Source organism: Orcinus orca, chromosome 2, assembly GCF_937001465.1.
Source record: "Orcinus orca chromosome 2, mOrcOrc1.1, whole genome shotgun sequence".
In the NCBI taxonomy this organism is placed as follows: Eukaryota; Metazoa; Chordata; class Mammalia; order Artiodactyla; family Delphinidae; genus Orcinus; species Orcinus orca.
Genome location: NC_064560.1, coordinates 131,048,009 through 131,067,344, shown reverse-complemented (window position 1 = coordinate 131,067,344; position 19,336 = coordinate 131,048,009). Strand labels below are relative to the sequence as shown.

The 19,336-nt window shown below is 34.5% G+C and overlaps 1 pseudogene; it reads right to left on the bottom strand.

Moving 5' to 3' along the window:
- The window catches only part of LOC125963472 (peptidyl-prolyl cis-trans isomerase A-like), a 37,260-nt pseudogene extending 20,136 nt beyond the window's left edge, over nucleotides 1–17,124 (bottom strand).
- Between the last annotated feature and the right edge of the window lie 2,212 nt (nucleotides 17,125–19,336).

The following is a 19,336-nucleotide window of genomic DNA, read 5'->3' as shown; positions in this document are numbered from 1 at the left end:
CTCTCTTTGAAGCAGAATGCCAGTGATGTTTCTTAAGTTGGAGTGATACTATATGCCTACAGTTTAATCATTCACTAGCAAGAAGAAAGGGACCACCATGATTAGCTTACCTGGAGCAAAGGATTGTGCCAGTCTCCCCTGAGGCACAAGCCACCAGAAAAGGGATAAAACAAATCAGTTTTCTTTTAGGAAGGAGGAAATGGTTTTGGGGGGATTAAAATTAGGTAGGTAGCAAGAAGTGTCAGAATTAGTGAACAAAAAATGTAAGGTCCTGGGGGAAATAAGTTTTTTAAAAAGTAAAACAATTTCTTCTAGCATTTTACATTTTTGCCAAAGAATACATTAATTTAAAAAGCACATTGTGGTTTTGTTTTTTATTTCCTCCAATACATTACACAATTTTCATCTCGTAACTTGTGTAAGCCATTTTCTTCCTTTTTAAAATGTAAGGTATTACAGGCTTGATGTTTGGACAGGGTTGTGCAAGAAGCAGGGGGCATGACAGGGGAAGTTAACAGAAAAGATGGTCAGTCTGTAAAACTACAAAAGTGAAAAGAAACAATGTGCTCTGTCTACATTATAGGACAAAGCTATGACAATGAAGTATCTTTTGTCTTGGGAAAAATATAGATAGAGAGATAAGATAATATATCCAAGAAAAGCATTAAAAAGTAACATGGAATGTGGAAATCTTTCTTTCTTCTAAGATGACTTTAAAATAATCATAAATTTCTTATGATTCCAAAATAAGGGTTCTAATTTTTTTTCTTTTCCTTTTTCTTTAAATGAGCTGATATTCTACTAATGAATTGAGTTGAAATTAGATGGAAAGTTCAATTAACATGTATTCCTTGTAGTCAAGAATATTATGAAAGCATCCTAGCATGATACTAAAACCTCAATATATACAAGCAGGGAAGTTAATCACCGTCATTACCATTTATATCTCATTCTGATAACTGCTGAGTCTTGCAGCAGTAAATTACACAGATGCTGTAAAACAGCAAAAAACAACATTATGTCCAGCAGAGAACTCAAAATACCATATACAGTATCAGCCTTAGATTAAATGATTATTTATGTAAAAATAAAGAAAAATAACACTAAGTAACACTGGTTTTATCATGGCAAAGGAGATTTCAAAAAGCTTACTAGTTTGATGCTGGGTAGAAGTAGCCTGCTTTGCTAGTATTACAATTGCTCTGACCATAGTTAATCATTGATTATTCACGAAAACATACCCACTATGGGCACTGTCCAGGCCCCTTTGCTTATACTTTATTGCTCTCTTCCTAACTTTTGATCATTTCAACCCTCATTAGCATATCACCTAAAGGATAACAGAGGGAATGAGGCCTCACAAATAAATCAGTCAAAGTGACTCTGATAGAGGAAAGCACTGAATACTTTAGCTGCATATCAACTATTAATTATAGCGTAACATTCAGAATATATTACTGAAAGAGTTAAAATTTCAAACGTATCAATAAAGTCAAGCATAAATTATTTGAATAGCATATTTCCCTTGAAAATTTCAAAACATTTAACAGAATGATAAAGTAACAGGAACACCGCACTACAAGACATCAGAGGAGTCTCCTATAAAAATGGTGTCTTGATTCTCAAGTCAATTCTCTATCATGTTATTCCTAAATTTTAGGGCACAAAGAAAAAAATATGTTCATGTTTAGCAGCTTTATTGAGATATAATTGAGGTAAAATGCTTTGTATCTGTTTAAGTTTTCACATGTGTGTATTATCACCACTAACATGGTAATGAATACATCCATCACCCTAAGTTTCCTATGAATTTTAGAATCAGCTCTTCCAATTTCCCAACAAAATCCATTAGAATTTTGATAAGGATTAAATTGAATCTGTATATCACTCTGGGAGAATATGCCATCTTAACAATATTTAAGTCTTCTGATCCATGAATACAGTATCTTTCCATTTATTTAGATCTTTAATTTCTGTCAGCAGTGTTTTATAGTTTGTGTATACAAGGTTTATACTTCCTGGGTTAAATTTATTCTTAAGGGTTTTATTCTTTTTGATGCTATTGTAAAAGGCATTGGTTTTAAATTTTCTTTTCAGATTGTTCATTGCTAGTGTATAGAAATACAACTGATTTATGTATGTTGACCTTATACCCAGCAACTTTGTTGGATTTACTTATTAATTCTAGTAGTTTTTCATGGATTCTTTAGGATTTTCTATATGTAGGTCATGTTATCTGAAAATAAAGATAGTTTTACATCTTCCTTTCCAGTTGGGATGTCTTTATTTTTTTTTTTCTAGCCTGATTGCTTTGGATGGAAATTCCAGTGCAATGTTGCATATCAGAGGTGAAAGTAGGCATCCTTGTCTTCCTAATCTTATGGGGATAGCTTTCAGTTTTTCACCATTGAGTAGCTGTGGATTTTTCATAAAAATTCTGTCATGTTGAGAAATTCTCTTTTATTCCCAGCTTTCTGAGTGTTTTGATTTTTTTTTTAATTTTATATGTCATGAAAGTGTAAGATTTGGTAAATGCCTTTTCCGTATCAGTTGAGATGGTCATGCATTTTTTTTTCATCCCTTTATTTTACATTGATTATTTTTCATACTATGAACTACCCTGGCATTCTTGGAATAAGTTCCACTTGGTCATAGTATATGTAATTCTTTTAATATGCTGCTGGATTTGGTTTGCTAGCATTTCACTGAGGACTTTTGCATCTATATTCATAAAAGATACTGAAAAGATAAAGAAAAGAGATTTATTTTCTTGTAATGCCTTCAATAATGGCTGCTTATAATCACTTCATTATCACATTAATGAGATAGTGTTCTTTCCTACTTTTTGCTAGCTTTTGAGCAGTATGGCTAATTCCTCTTTAAATGTTGGGTAGAATTAACTAGTGAAGCCAGCTCACTCTGGGCTTTTCTTGGTTGGGAGGTTTTTGATTATTCAATCTTTTCTCTTATTATACATCCATTCAGACTTTCTAATTTTTATTGAGTCAGTTTCAGTATTCGTTGTGGTTCTAGGAATAAGTCTGTTTCATGTTGGCTAATTTACTGGAATATAATTTGGCAATACTATCTACAAATCCTTTTCTTTAAATTTATGTAAGGCTATTAGTAATGTCCCCAACTTTATTTCTGATTTTAGTATTTTGAGTTTTACCTCTTTTGTTCTCGGTCAGTCTAGCTAAAAATTATCAATTTTTTTTATGTCTTCAAAGAACTAACTTTTGGTTGTGTTGATACTTCTATAGTCTTTATATTCTCTATTTCATTGATCTCCATCTTTATTTTATTCTGCTTGCCTTCTGTTTATAGTTTGCTCTTCTTTTTCTATTTCCTTTGGTTGGGAAGTTAGATTACTGATTTGATATCTTCCTTTTTAATGTAGGCATTTATTACCAAAAATTTCCCTCTAAGCAACGTTTTCACTGCATCCCATAAGTTTTGGTATGTTATGTTTATTTTCACTCATGTCATCTAATTTCCCTTGTGATTTCTTCTTTGATACTTTGGTTGTCTGAGTGTTTTTTAAATTATTACTTTCCACAGATTTGTAAATTTTCCAGGTTTCCTTCTGTTACCAATTTCTAGCTTCATTCCATTGTGGTTGGAAAAGAAACTTTGTATGATGTTAGTCTTTTATTATTTAATTTATTGATACTTGTCTTGTGACTTAATATATGGTCTATCCTAGATAATGTTTCATGTGTACTTGGGAAGAATACGTAATCTTCTGTTGTTTGGTAGAGTGCTCCATATATGTGTTAGGTGTATTTGGTTTATAGTGTTGTTCAAGTTTTCTGTTTTCTAGTTGCTATTTTGTCTAGTTGTTTCATCCATTATTGAAAGTGGGCTCCAATAAAACAATTTATTTATCCCTTCAATTTCATCAATTTTTATTTCATATATTTGGAGACTGTGTTGTTAGATGTGTATATTTTATAATTATTAATAGTTCTAGATGGATTAATTCTATCAAGTTTGTCTCTTGTAAAAATTTTTGCTTTAAATATACAAATATATTTTGTATATTACATGGAATGTCTTTTTCCATACTTTATTTCCAAAGTATTTATATTTCATTCTTAAGTGGATGTCTTAGAAATAGCAATAGTTGAATTATGTTTTGTTTTGTTTTTCTTTCTATTCTGTCAACTTCTGCCTTTTAAGGGGAGAATTTATTTACATTTAATGTGACTATTGATAAGGAAACACTTCTACAATTTTACTATTTGTTTTCTATATATTTATGTCTTTTGTGGTTGCTAATCAACTTCTCTCTTGTTTTTGTTTAATTGCTCTTTTTGTGCACACCATCTTGATTCCTTTCTTATTTCTTTTACTGTGTAGTCTTTAGTTATTTTCTTAGTGGTTACCCTGGGGGTTGTAATTACCTTAAATTATAATAATCTTGCTTAAATTAATAACAAATTAGTTTCAATAGTATACAAAAACTTGCTCATATATAGTTTCATACTCCCCCACGCACACTATATTTTTATTGTCACAAGTTACACCTTTATAGATTGTAAGCCCTTTGAAGTCATTTTAGAGTTAATATTTTATGCATCTGTCTTTTAGATCATATATTTAAAAAAGAGAAATTACAAACCAAAGACCTAATAATACTGGCTTTTATATTTACCTATGGAGTTATCTTTTCTGGTACTCTTTATTTCTTCATATGATTTCAAATTACTCCCTACTGTCCTTTCATTTCAACCTGAAGGATTCTCTTTGGCATTTCTCATAAGGAAGGCCTACTAGCAATGTGTTCTCTCTCTTTTTGTTTAGCTAGGAAAGTCCTTTGTCAGGACTTTAAAGATGTCATCTGCTATTTCTTCAGGACAAAGGTGGAAACATAGGGTCTGTCAGGTCTTTTCTGAGCATGTGTCCAGATTTATGCATGGCCTTCTACATTCCACACAACATGCGGGGGCTTTTCAAAGCCCAGTTCCTCCATAAATCTCCTTTCCAAGCCTCCTCCTATTCAAACTTTTTGTTCTGGCTGTTGTTTGCCCCAAATGTTACCAAACCCCATGTGTTATTGCCTAATTTCATTTGTCTTTAAATGCTTTCAACACACACTGCCCTGGAAATGATCTCAGTTCTGGGGAAGGTCCAAGGTAGACAAAATGAAGGCAAACCCTTCAGGGATCCTTCAGGGAACCAATAGACAGGTCATAAGATACAATCACAATAAAGATTTGGAGAAAAAGGTCAGTTACTCCCTCTGTAAGAGCAACCAGTACCAGGAATGGAGGCTGCCATCTTCAAGGTTTCCCCAAGCTGAGGAGTGAGAGATGATAATAGAGTATCTTAAAATCACAGAGCTCTCATCAAAATCCTGCTGTTTTATTGTTTCTTTGTTAAGCACCCTCTTGATTGTGTTAAGTTTTTGATTAAATGCTAGAATTGAAAAAGTTTATTCTGACAGTTTTGCAAGCTTATTCATTGCTTATTTGGAGGCAAGGAGTTTTAGAATTCCCAACTCTATCATTTTCACTGATCTAACTCTAATCATGCCATTTTTTAAATAGTGAATATTTCTTCCTTTTGAGCCTTTATGTTTTACTTATTTTTCTTGCCTCATTGCAATGGTTACAACTTCTATTACAATGTAGTATAAAAGTGGTGACAGAGGTTATCATTATCATGTGAACAGGGAAAATTTAATTTGTTCACTTTTTAAAATAGCTTTATTTAAGAATAATTTGTATACTATAAAATTCACATTCAATCGTACAATGCAATGGCTTTCTGTAAATTTGCAGAACTGTGCAACCATAACCATATTCCAGCTTTAGAACATTTCCATTGACCCAAAAAGATCCCTCCACCCATTTTCAGTTACTCTCCATTCCCATCCACAGCCACAGGCAAACACTAATCTATGGTGTGTCTCTACAGATTGCCTTTATTGGACATTGCATATTAAGAAATCATACCATATGTCATATTTTGTACCTGACTTCTTTCAGTTAGCATAATGTTTTTGAAGTTCATCCACCATGTGGAATACATCAGTAGTAGTATCCCATTTTGTTTATCCATTCACCAACTGATATACATTTGGATTGTTTTCAGTTTCAGATTATTATAAATAATGTTGCTATAAAAATTAATATACAAGAATTTGTGTTAATATATGCCTTAATTTCTCTTGGAGAGATACCTAGTTGTAGAATTGCTGGCTTATATGACAAATTTATATTTACCTTCCCATGAAACTGCCAAATTGTGCTCCAAAGTGGCTGACACATTTGACATTCCCGTAAGAAAGGATGAGAATTATAGTTTCTTCATAATCTGGCCAGTATTTGCTTGTGAAATGGTATCTCATTGTGGTTTTAGTTTCCATTTCCCTAATAACTAATGATGCTGACCATTTTTATGTCCTCGTTTACCATTTGAATACCTTTGCTGGTGAAATGTCTAATAAAATGTTTGAATTTTTAAATCTTTACATTTTTAATTGGGTTGTTATATTGAATTGTAAGGTTATTTAAATTTCTGAGATACACATACTTTATCAGACATATGATTTGTAATTATTTTCTCAAAGTCTCTGGCTTGTCTTTTCATTGACTCACTGGTATCTTTTGAAGTGTGAAAGTTTTTAATCCCATGAAGTCCAATTTAATTTTTTTTCTTTATGGATTATAGTTTTGTTGTTGCGATTAAGACATATTTGCCCACTTTAAGTTCACAGAAATTACTCCCGTGTTTACTTTCAAGAATTTTATGGTTTTAGCTCTTACGTTTAGTTCTATCATCCATTTTAGTTAATTTTTATGTATGCTGAATTCATTACTCTGCATGTGGTTATCTGATTGTCTCAGATAACACCTCCATAGAATTGCCTTGGCATCACTGGGAAACATCTTTAATCACCTTTAGAGTAATCAAGCACATATTTTTGTTGTGGTTATTGATGTTGTTATTAGAATTACTCTTATTATGATTACACCCAGCTTCTGCTAGCATGTAGTATCCTACCTTATGTCAGCACAGGGACCTTACACAGACTCATTAGTGTTGTCACCTGTGTTTTCTATTTCAAATGCACAAAGCCATTCAAACACCTAAGTCACCTACCCAATTTCTTTTCCAGAGCTAGAATAATCTTTGATTTATAATTCTTTTATAATCAAAAGTTATTCATCTGACACAAACACTATTCCCTAAGTATTTAAACTTGTTTTATACATTCAAATTATAAATGGTGAAATAAATACCCAAATTATGTACATGCCAGTACACACACACACACACACACACACACACACACACACACCTTACGGCTACATACTGGATACACAGCAGGATACACTGCTCTGTATCCTGATATTCTTTTCTCTCAAAAATAAAGTATGAATGTATTTCCATGTAACTGGTATTCATAGACATCATTTTTTGTGGCTTTGCAGTGTTCTATAATGTGTAGCTTGCAATATAATTTTATTAATTTTCTATTATAGGGTATTTCTCTGGCATCAGTGTCTACATGCCACTCTTTTAAAATAGATTACATTCTGATATCTCTTCAATCTTCAGTTCAATATCCCAGATATAATTTCATAAAGCCTAAAAATTTGAACAGAATGCCTTTACCTTGCTACTCTTTTATAATTGCTTTACCTATCTTGAGATTCAATTATCATATTTTCTTGTATTCAGGACAAGTTGACCAAGCTACTACCTAAATTGTCAATTGATAACTCAGAAATAATGGAGTATGCATCAGTCAGTTCATACCTATCTTATACATTTTTTTTTTTTTTTTTTTCTGTACGCGGGCCTCTCACTGTTGTGGTCTCTCCCATTGCAGAGCACAGGCTCCGGACGTGCAGGCTCAGCGGCCATGGCTCACGGGCCCAGCCGCTCCGCGGCATGTGGGATCTTCCCGGACCGGGGCATGAACCGGGGTCCCCTGCAATGGCAGGCAGACTCTCAACCACTGTGCCACCAGGGAAGCCCTCTTATACATTTTTAAAGTGATCTTTTTTATGGGGGGACTGAAAAGCGACATCTTAGAATACTAGAAGTAACTTGTGTTAGTATTACTATGGCTCTGATGTATTCAACAGTTTTCAGAGTAAATTCTTACCTACTCTATGTCTCAAGCTTTGACACATAGGCACTAGTCAAAATGGATTGGTTACTATCTAGTCTCATAAGCTCATATGAGTTACACATTATGGATCATGTGTAGAAATGTATACAATAAATATCTGAATCTCATAGTTTGTTGAATAATTAGGCAGTGTGGATTCAACCTCAACAGATAGCTATAGTTTCAAATGTCCTTCAAAACTTACTTTTCAAAAGAAGAAATGTGTATTTGCACACACATGTGTGTACGTTTATCATATGCACATACACAGAATGACAGGATGACAATGAGAACCAGGCACAATTTTAATTTCTTCAAGACTACTCACTGGATTTTAGAAAGGTAAGGCAGGTCAGCTGTTACCAGACATTTAAAAAACACTTGAATGACATTAGTTTTAAAGAACGTTATAAAAGTGTCCTCTTGGGTAGATAAGAAGCAGCTTATCACATTAAAGCCCTGAGAATTTTGCAGAGCTGGGTATTTCTCTATGTTAGTGACTATACAAAGTAACAATTATACAATTATAACACCCAGATCACCGCATCAAAATTTTTCGTTTTATGTCAGTGTTTTCACTCTTTCTCTGTTCATTTCTGGTTGCCTTAGAAGAGAACAGTTATTCTTTGTCAGGTTGAGGGCATTCAAGTGAACCAAAAGGTCAATCTAATTAAAAAAGGGAAAGAACTTCAAACCACGGGGGGAAAAAAGATCCAGCTAAATGCCAAGGAATTTATATTACTGAATGCATGAGGTAAACAGTCAAACAATGAGATGAATGCACAAAGGTGTCAAAGAGAAAAAAACAGTGGAGTCTCTGACCTTTAAATTAGTATTAGTTTTTGTAAATTAAATGATATTTATTCCTTGAAAGAGAAACACTGCACATTAGAAACATTTAAAAATACAATTAATTGTTACCATGTCTTAGTTTTGGCAAGCTTTATTTTCCTCCAATGATTCACAACAACATTTATAAACTATTGACTAGAGAAACTAGATTAAAAGGTAGCAACTTATCTGAATGATTCTTCCCAAGGATACTGTTAATAATTTTAATTTTTAGTCTTTGCAAAAGCTATCCATCATTTGGAACTGCCCCCCCAACCAAAGTATTGTTCAAAACACATTGATAAAGTTTAGTTAAACCTTTACAAGAATAGATTTTAAACCCTGTGGTATTAATGGTTTGCAAAGCAAAATAGAGAAAATACTATATATGGACCCTTTCACTTTATTTTTTTTCCCCCAAGCCATTTTTTTAACCAACGTGGAGCCATCCGGTAGTGAGTATATAGTACAGATTTAAAAGTTCAATAAAGGATGAGGGTGCATTAACTAAATTATTAGTTTGACTACATTGAAGTCTGTCACCAAGTGCTTTTAATGCATTTTAACCATTTAGTTAGATGTTTCATAGCAGAAGTCTATTAACAATCACTAGTTCACCAAGGATTTTTGTATCATGGTGGATTGGAAGTGAGACATTCCATTAATAATTTCATCTCTTGTTAAATCTACTGGACCAAGCATACAATACCTTAGATCAATCTTATCATCAACCTTTTTTTTTTTTTTTGGCTTATATTTTAGAAAATCAGGAAAAATAAGTTAATGTCTCTGCAATTGATCATCTCTGGTATTACCTGGCTTACCAATAACCTAAAATGTCCTTTATGTTTTCCTTAGCTAAATCATTTCTATTTGAAAGAAAACTGAGGATCCATTTTCCAGGTAGTAGCTTTAGGCTCCTGAACAGATTCTGAGGCAAAACATTTCTCCTATTGCTTTTATCCTTTTCCTTAATGGTTAATTTTGACTGTAATTGTCCTAATTTCCTAGGCTAATACCTTAGTTCCCCACTATGACTGGCACTCAAGCCCTTAGCACTGCACACTTGGTTAGACCCTGGCAAACTAGGTAGGTCTTGCCAGGTTCCTTTGCTCCAGTAACTCACACACCTGCACCTCCCTATTTCTTATGCAAACATCTCTCAGAATCCTGGGTGCTGCTCACCGAGTTGCTCAATGTTTGATAGAACCATGGATTTGCCTCTGCTCTGACTCACACCCCGGATAAATCCTAAAGGTTTTATGATTGCTTGAATTACAATGGAACCCACTTTATCTCTTAGTTATTTGTGCCTTGGAGCTACTGATCACCAGTAAGAACAAGCCTCTGTAGTGGGATTAATTAGTGCCAAACCAACCACGTATTTAGGGAGTGGGTTTTGGCCTAGTTCTATCATATCACTTTCCCTCTGGGTTGGTAAGTATTGTCAAAGTGTTAGCATATCTTCTGATGATGATTTCAGTTTTAAGGCATAACCAACTCATTTTCACTAAAAATAGAAAATCAATCATAATGTGATTAACTGTGTGTCTGCATTTAGACCTTGTCAGTTACTCTCTGCACTATACACCTTATGTGAAAACATTTCTGAGGGGGCATTTTTCACAGAATTTACTATCTTTCATGCCAACGAACAAAATCAAATTCAGAGAATTCAAAAATAATTTGAACAGTGATATATTGACCATGTTCCTTTTTTTATTTTGGAATTAAATCCCTTTATCTTTGATAACATATTATAAAGTTGAGGACGTGTAATTTTCAAAGATAGAACTATGTCTGTAAAACTATATTATATATAAGCTAATGCAAGCATGGGAAAACATGATAAATTGGCTGTATCTCAGTAAAGTTCTCACATACAGAATACTTTCTTTTAATGGAAATCTGTTTATATTTGCTTGTCAAGCCCCAACCTCTGGAGAGCTTCTAGAGCCAGTTTTTTTGCTGTGAAAGTAGTGTGAGATTTAGATTTCCTTTCTGAACAGGATTAAGTTAGTGTAGGCCTCAAAAAAAAAAAAAGCAAAATAAATAAGGAGGCAGAATCTCTGGGTCTGATTTATGGTAAAGTAGAATGATATATACATATATATATATATATTTTATACCAGAGTACCTGTGTAGTGATTTTCTATAAATCTTTATTGATGGTCTAAGGATTCACTATGACTTGTGAACTGTAAAACTGTCCTAGAGAATTAAAAGCCTTGATGACTTGGAACATAATGTTACTCTATCTCCACTCACTGTGGCATGTCTTATGATCCTTCCTCACAGAAATTCTTATGGAATATAATAGTATTCCCTGACTACAATTCACAATGCAAGTAGAGATATGAAACCATGATGTTAAGATAAGAATATATCAATAGTTTTAATTTTTCAAGAGATGCTAATTTTTGGAAGGATTCTGAACATGAAGCAGGAATACAAGGATGCAAAGTATCAACTTCCCTTGAATATTTTCTCTCATGTTTTATCTCCAATACCACACACACATTAGGTAGCCAATGTTTATTTTTTGTGTGAAATGATTGTTAATGTTTTCATCTGGTCCACAGACTTAATGCTGTCAAGCTCCAGACTTGACTACTCTTGGAAAGTTGACTCACATTGTTAGTAAACAGAAGCTAAAATGTGTAACAGTGGTGATTTTTACCTTAAAATCTACCTCCTGAAGAGCACTAACATTCTGTTTAGATAAGGCACTGGGAGAACCAAATTATAATTTGTCAATCTCTTGGTAAGTATGGGCCAGAGTAGGGAGAATTGGTACTTTAGCGCACCAAACTTGCATACATCAATGCCATTTGGAATGTGTTTCTGATACAAGATACTATTGACTCTTGGGGTATAGAACCCTCAGTTATGGGCAGTTTGGGAAAGCACTCCTAAGGACACTTTTTCAAAGTCTTTTTTTTCCCCTAAGCTTCTACACCATCATGCTTCTCCCCCCACTTTATTTATTGATATGTATTCTTTCTTTACATGTATTAATAACTTTAAGATTGGACCCAAGTCTTTCCCTATCTTGGCACTATTTAGCCTCCTAAGGAAGTTGCCTCTCCCTATGATTATCATTTATTGTGATTACAATTTAATTCATATATCCATTATACTGATGGTCTCCATATCACCTTACTGCCACCCTACATCTATAATTTTGTGCTTAAACATATGCATTGTGTTAAACATATGCACTGTTTAACATGTGCATGTTAAACATATGCATATGCATCTGATATCATGATTTCTTACCCCAGACAATTAATTCTAAGCTCAAAGCAGGAAAGAGTAGCAAAAATTTCCTATTTTTCTCACTTCTGTTCCATAAACAAGATGAGGATATTTAACACTAAAACATTAATTGTTGATAAAAACATCGCTTTATATCTATAGGAAGCTACCATGTAACATTAAACATTTTAAAAAGTTGTACTTACATTTCTTCCTGAACTTCCTTTGCTTAATACACACACAGAAACCCTCAAGAGACCCAAAATTTTTTTCTCACTTCTTAAGATCTGATTTTTCTTTACTATTTATCTACATTTATATGTCTACTACAAACTGTGTCACACAGTGGGTGTGTTTTACAGTTATATGAGAGACTGACATTTTACAAATGGAGAAACTAAGGCACAGTAGAATTGAAGAACCTTTTAGGGTTGACAATATGCCAATAGTACAAGAGTAACATATTTATTTGTGTTACTCCAAGGTTATAGTTTATTAAAATCATAGAGCTCTAGAAGTATATTCTCTAATTTCTAGAATGATATATCTAACTTTTCTTTTTCAACCTCTACCTAGTTCTCAACCTATAGAAATATTTTGGAAATGCCTTAATAGATAATAAGGAATTGTCACGTTTTATACTCCTAGACCTGCTATTTCTTTGGAATTTTAACTAACCTACCATCCTTGCTTATTTTTCTTGCCGTAAGTTCTTCAAATAACAGTCAGTCTTTGGCTTTACTTACTGTCATTCACAGTGAATCATGTTTGCAATGACCTTAGAGCTTTTTTGAGGGATACCATTCTAGACATACAGAAACTGCAAAACTGAGGTCAAGCTCTCTGGGATCTCCAGATGAAAAGACTGTAGATCCACATGTCTCTTCACTAAAATGTGCACCAGTTTCTAAACCCCCTTCCGAGTTTTTCACAAGTGATGGGGCATAGGGCTGATTATTACTACTTTAAGAAGAGGAAAATAATATTGCATTTTCCATGGGCCTGTAAATCAGAATTCTAAATGTACTAAGGACTAGTTTTATCCCTATCATGGCAAATACATAATACACTGAAACCAGCATACATTACTTCATTTATGTTATGGGTAGCATAAAATTATTACTATTATAATACTAATATCCTTTCAAAGCATACACTGAATGATATACTAGCTTCCTGAATTTCCCTGAAAATGGTATATATAATTTAAAATTATATAATTTAAAATTCTATACAATAAGCTTACTTTATTGATACTAGCACTTAAAGATCACTCAGAGTAATCTAATGATTATAGACATTTCTGAAAGGTAGAAAAAAGTATTTTTAAACAAAGAAATAGGAAGAAATATATAAAATGTTTCATTTCAAACTTGCATTATTTTTCTAAGTATGTTTCCTTTTAGGAAAGCAGCAAATACTGAAAAAGATGAGAGTATCCATAGCATTCAGACATTTAATAACTTACTTTGATTTAAAGAATTAATACTGGCATTGTGCTAATAAAGAGTCACATTGTACTGCATGTATATATTTTCCTTTGTTTGTCAAAGATACTTTTTAAAAGATAGACAATATGACTTAGCTATAAAACTAATTTGGTATAATGAGAAAACAAAGGTAATCTATTTTCCATTGATATTTAATGTGTAACAAATATTAAAGTAATATCATTAGTGCTGACAATTAATATATTATTATGTTATTCTGGCCTTTTAGAAAAGAATAACAATCTGGGACTTCTCTTGTGGTCCAGTGGTTAAAAATCTGCCTTCCAATGCAGGGGACGCAGGCTCGATCCCTGGTCTGGGAATTAAGATCCCACATGCCACAGGGCAATTAAGCCTGCGTGCGCTACAGCTCGCGTGCCACAACAAGAGAGCCTGAGCGCCCCAGCTACTGAGCCCCTTCTCCCTGGAGTCTGTGCGCTGCAATAAAGAGCCTGCATGCCGCAGCGAAGATCCCACATGCCACAACTAAGACCAGACGCAGCCAAATAAATAAATAAATGAATAAATATATAAATAAAATTTTAAAGAAAGAATAACAATCTAAAACTTTCACAATATTGCACTAAATTAGTGACTTAAAACATCTTAAAGGTTTAAGTTATGACTGTCATATTTCTAGGCAAGACATTATAGATAGAGGATGGCAAAGAGTAATCCAAGCTTCTGTAGAATAATCCATAATTTCTATACATCTATAGGAATCTTAAAGTATTCTGACTGGGGCAAAACCCAGCTAAATCTCTTAAAAATTAATAATATATATTAATTGACTGCAAAGAATGGCTTTTTTTAAAAAATGCCTTTGTAATTCAATCAAAATGATAAGAAATGTGACAGATAAATAGTTGTACACATAAAAATAGTTGTACACATAAAAAAGTGAATTTTCAATTGTTCTTTAGTATGTGAGACATTCAAGAGATTTTTATAACGATGATTAACATAATTGGCAAGTTCCAATTTCTCTGTTTGCAAACAAGCAGCTTGCATTTTGAATTAGAGATGTTGGTAGAGAAATAACAGTTTTGACTATGAAAATCTGCTAATTAGAGCTGCTACTTCATGCTCAATGCATAGAAATTGCATAACTACTGCAGTGAATTGATATTCTCATACCACAGAACTTCACAAAGATATCAAAGAATGTAATTCATAACTTAGTACTTCTTAAACAACTACTACTGAATGAGGAAAACAGCTGAACAAGATAACAGAAATGTTGTTAGGAATATATACGAAGAATGAAAAACTAGGTGTTTTTAATTTATGATAAAAATTTCAAGTGCATAAGGTTTCTTCTCCTAGATATATAGAATTAATAATCAATACAATGGTAATATTTTTAAAAAGTAATCCTGTACCATACCAGAAACAGGTATAAACTATTAAATGATAAATGGAAATATTAACATAAAACTCTGGTTAGGGTGAAAGTACATATTATATCTATGAGTGTATTAGAAAAATTATCTACAGAAATTAGCTGCTGTAACACCTGTGCTAGTATTAACACCTGCACTTAGTATAGGGATATATAACTATATAACAATATATAACTATCTTCTACAGGATAATATTAACTTTAGTTTTCTATATATAATATCAATAGCAGTTAATATTTTAGTTATAATAACATCATCATCAAAATAGTTAACAACATAGATTGAATCATTTATCATAAAAACAATAAGATGTAAAAACTATTATTATCCCTAATTAATATAAGAGTAAACTGAGACATAGAGACATTTAGCAAGTTGATCAGTGTCACAGAACTAATAAGTGATAGACCCAAGGTATGAATTTGGCAGTTTAGAGCCATAAAAGACCTAATACAAATGATTTAGCACAAATTCCCATTATTTGAAATAGCAGCTGTAGCAAGGCAAAGAATATGCTAGTGGCCCCTTTTGTTTCCCCCTTAGTCAGGGACTTTTGCAGTCAACTATAAACTTAAGTGGAAAGGTAAAGAAAAAAAAAAAAACAAGACTTTGCTTAAAAGTCACATATCATTGAGTACAGATTTCTGCTTTCACGTATGGTTAATGAAGAATTATCTTGCTTCAGACAAACAGCGTACTATCCTGCAAAAATAGACTTTTAAGAGTAATAATCAAATCTAGTAAACAACGGAGTAACAGCTTTGTAACGCTGAAATAAAATCACTGCAAGTATGGAATTCACAGCCAGTAAAAATATCCTTGAAAAGTAAAAACTAAATAAAAATATTTTTAGATGATTAAAAACTGAGATAATTCACTACCAGAAACCTGATACTACACAAATACTAAATCAATGTCTTCACACAGATGAGCAATGATCCCAGAGTGAGGTATACAAGTGCAGGAAAGTAAATAAAGAGCAAAGAAAATACTATAAATAACAAATATAACAATGTTTTAAATATATGCATAATTTAATGCATGGCAAAAATAGCAAAAAGAGAAAGTCAGGGTAAACGGAGTTAAAATGTTCCAAGGCCATCTGATAAATGGTGTCATTACATTATTATAAGTCAAGGATGCATATTATAATATATGGGGTAACCACGACAGTATGCATTCTGCTAGAATACCATTAGCAAGACCTCTTACACCCTAGATACAGACTATCCTAGCTCAGTTTACTCAGCTGTAAAGGAAGATAGATGACAGAAGACGAAGGATACCAATGGGCAGCATCAATAGTGCCTCTTTGGTGGGAATTTTTGCAAAAATTCAGGGACAATTCTTTGGCCTACCAAGTGAAGACTTAGGTTTGAGGCAACACATTGGAGTATGGAAACAACTTTATCTCAGAGGCTGTAGGCTCCATATAAGAAGCCTTGGGCATAATTCCATATCCCTGCAAAAACACAAAACAAAGCAAAGCAAACAAAAAACCCTCTTTACAAGTAATTCAACACACAAGGAATATCGAAGCTCTGTCTTCCAACCTGATATTTATAAATTAATCCATCTTCCCCAAACCCTAGTCCAGCTACCGGAGGTTTACTAAATAGTCTACAAACTGAAATACTGCTATCATAGGGCTCTGCTAAGTGAAAAAACAGCTAAGTGAAAGTTAACTCAAGGTCAATTTCCCATATAAAAAGAAAGTTTTGTTAACTCAGTACTCACAACTATGGAAAAAATAATAACAAGATGAAAATTAAAATTCACAATCCATGGAGAAGACAACACAGAGAGAAAAAGAGGGGAAAAAACCCAGTGGGACAAAGAATAAACAAATCCTAAGATACTACATATAAACCCAAATTAATAAGTAATTGGGTTAAATGCAAATAGGCTAAATGTTTAGGTAAAACTTGTAGAGTGAGTTCGAAAATAACAATACCTGTCGGTTACAGATCAAGATGGCACAGTAATAGGACATGGAACTCACCTCAACCTCCATCCCCCGAACACATCAAAATACATCTACGTATGGAACAATTCTCACTGAAAACAAACTGGCAGAAGGACCCCTGAACAACCAAGGCTATAACAAAGATGCACACGTAGTTGGGCAGGAAGAGAAGAAAAGCCATCAGGTCAGGAACTGTGCCTCTGGGTGGGGACTCAGAGGAAGAGGGAGATTACAGGGGTGGACATCTCCCTGGGAAGTGAGCAGTTCAAGCCAAAGATTAGAAACTCCAAACACAGGGTCCTATGTGGGGGAGACAGCCCCCTTGTCTGGTTAGAGGATCACTGGGACTAACAGAAGGGGAAGCCTGGACTCTGCTCATGAGGAGTACACACACACAGACTTGCCCCTGAGGCAAGGTGGAGAGAGATCTGCTCTAGTGCTGGCAGGGTTTCCTGTGACTGTCTCCTGGCTTGCCCCAGCCCAAGGCAAGCAAATGCTCTAGACCTGCTCACTCTGTGTCACAGTGAGGGACTGGATCTGGGGCAGCCAAGACCAAGGAAAAGACTCGACTGTGGGACACAGAGGCAACCCAGTTCCGGGGCAGATCCTGGGGGGTGGAGCAGCAGCTATCATTGGCCCTTACTCAAGCAGCTCTGTAAGCCGATAGGGCGGGAGCATGATCACTGGAGAAAAAAACAGACATGACTTTCTTGACATAAGAGAAGCCATTTTTGGCCTAAGCCATTTTGTGATCTAAGCCTAGCCACAATGCTTACCCTTCAACTGGTCTCAATAATAAATGATCTTAAGGGAACAAAAAAACGTAGAAACAAATGACAATTATCAGGCAAGAGAAATAACAATAGCAAAGATAAAAATATCGGTTGTAAAAACTCCCAGTTCTCTTTCAGTGGTAAAGATTAGCCTGAAGTGCTCAACCAGCAGATCGACTGGAACCTAAGGGATGATGTCGACATTTTCTGACCCTTGTGACTTCAGTCACCTAAAGCTTGGACTCTGTCAACCACCCGAGCGACTTCATGAATATGCCCTTAGCTTAAAACTACCCAGATTTTGCTGTTTGGGAGACACTGCCTTGGGAAAGACCCCTGGTGTTCCCCTTACTTGCTGCAAGTAATAAATCCTTCCTTTTCCCAATCTCTGGCTTGGTTGTGTCTTTTGGCTTGACACCCACCAAGAGGCAAACCCAATTTTCAGGTAACAGCTCCAGTGAAGCAGCCCAGATTTCTGATATTAGACACTCAACCACAGCACACCCCTGATACATTGCAACAGGCCACCTGTACTGCAGAGATTCCACACCAGGATGGAGGCAGCAGAGGCTGAAGGTAGTGATCAGCTATGAGGAACGAAGGGGACTTACACCAGAGGTTGCATCTGTGCAGAGCTGTGGATGCCTGCACAGGCAGTTCATCAGAACTGTCTGCAATGGACACAAGCCAAGAGCCCACACAAGCCCCACTTGCATCAGCACTCCCCCTCTTTGGATCGAAGGTCTTTATGTGGGGAAAGGGAAAACACACACACTTAAAGGGACAGAGCCAGCTTAGGCCTGACTCTCAGGGTTTCTGCTCCAGCAACTTTGCATCAGACCCCACCCCCTAAGGGCAGTGATGGCCACTGAGCAGTCCTGCCTCACACCAAGCATCAGCCCTAGTCCCTCCACCTGCAGCCTGACCCTCTACCAAGGTGAGAGCTGTCAGCACACTCTGAGGAAAGAAGTGACTTGTATCCATAACAAATCCAGCTTCCCCTCCAAAGGCATTAGAAACATGAAGTCTGTATTAGGATGTGCCCACATAAGATCACCCCTTCAAGATCACAAGATCAAATGTTTCACCTAAATTCATAGAGGCAAAGAAAGTTAAGCAAGATGAAAAGGCAGAGAAACAACTCTCAATTGAAAGAGCAAGAGAAAACCCCTAAAAAATAATGAAACAGAAATAAACAATTTACCAGATAAAGAATTCAAAGCATTGGTAACAAAAATGTTTAACTGAATTAGGGAAAAGAATTGATATACACAGTGAACACGTTAACAAGGAAATAGAAAATATTAAAGAAGACCCAATCAAAAATGAATAATTCAATAGCAGAAATAAAAAACATACTAGAAGGAATGAAAAGCACACTAAGTGATACAGGAGAATGCCTTAAGTGCCTGGAAGATAGGATAATGGATCACCCAATCAGAACAGCAAAAAGAAAAGCAAATTTTAAAAAATGACAACAGCCTAAG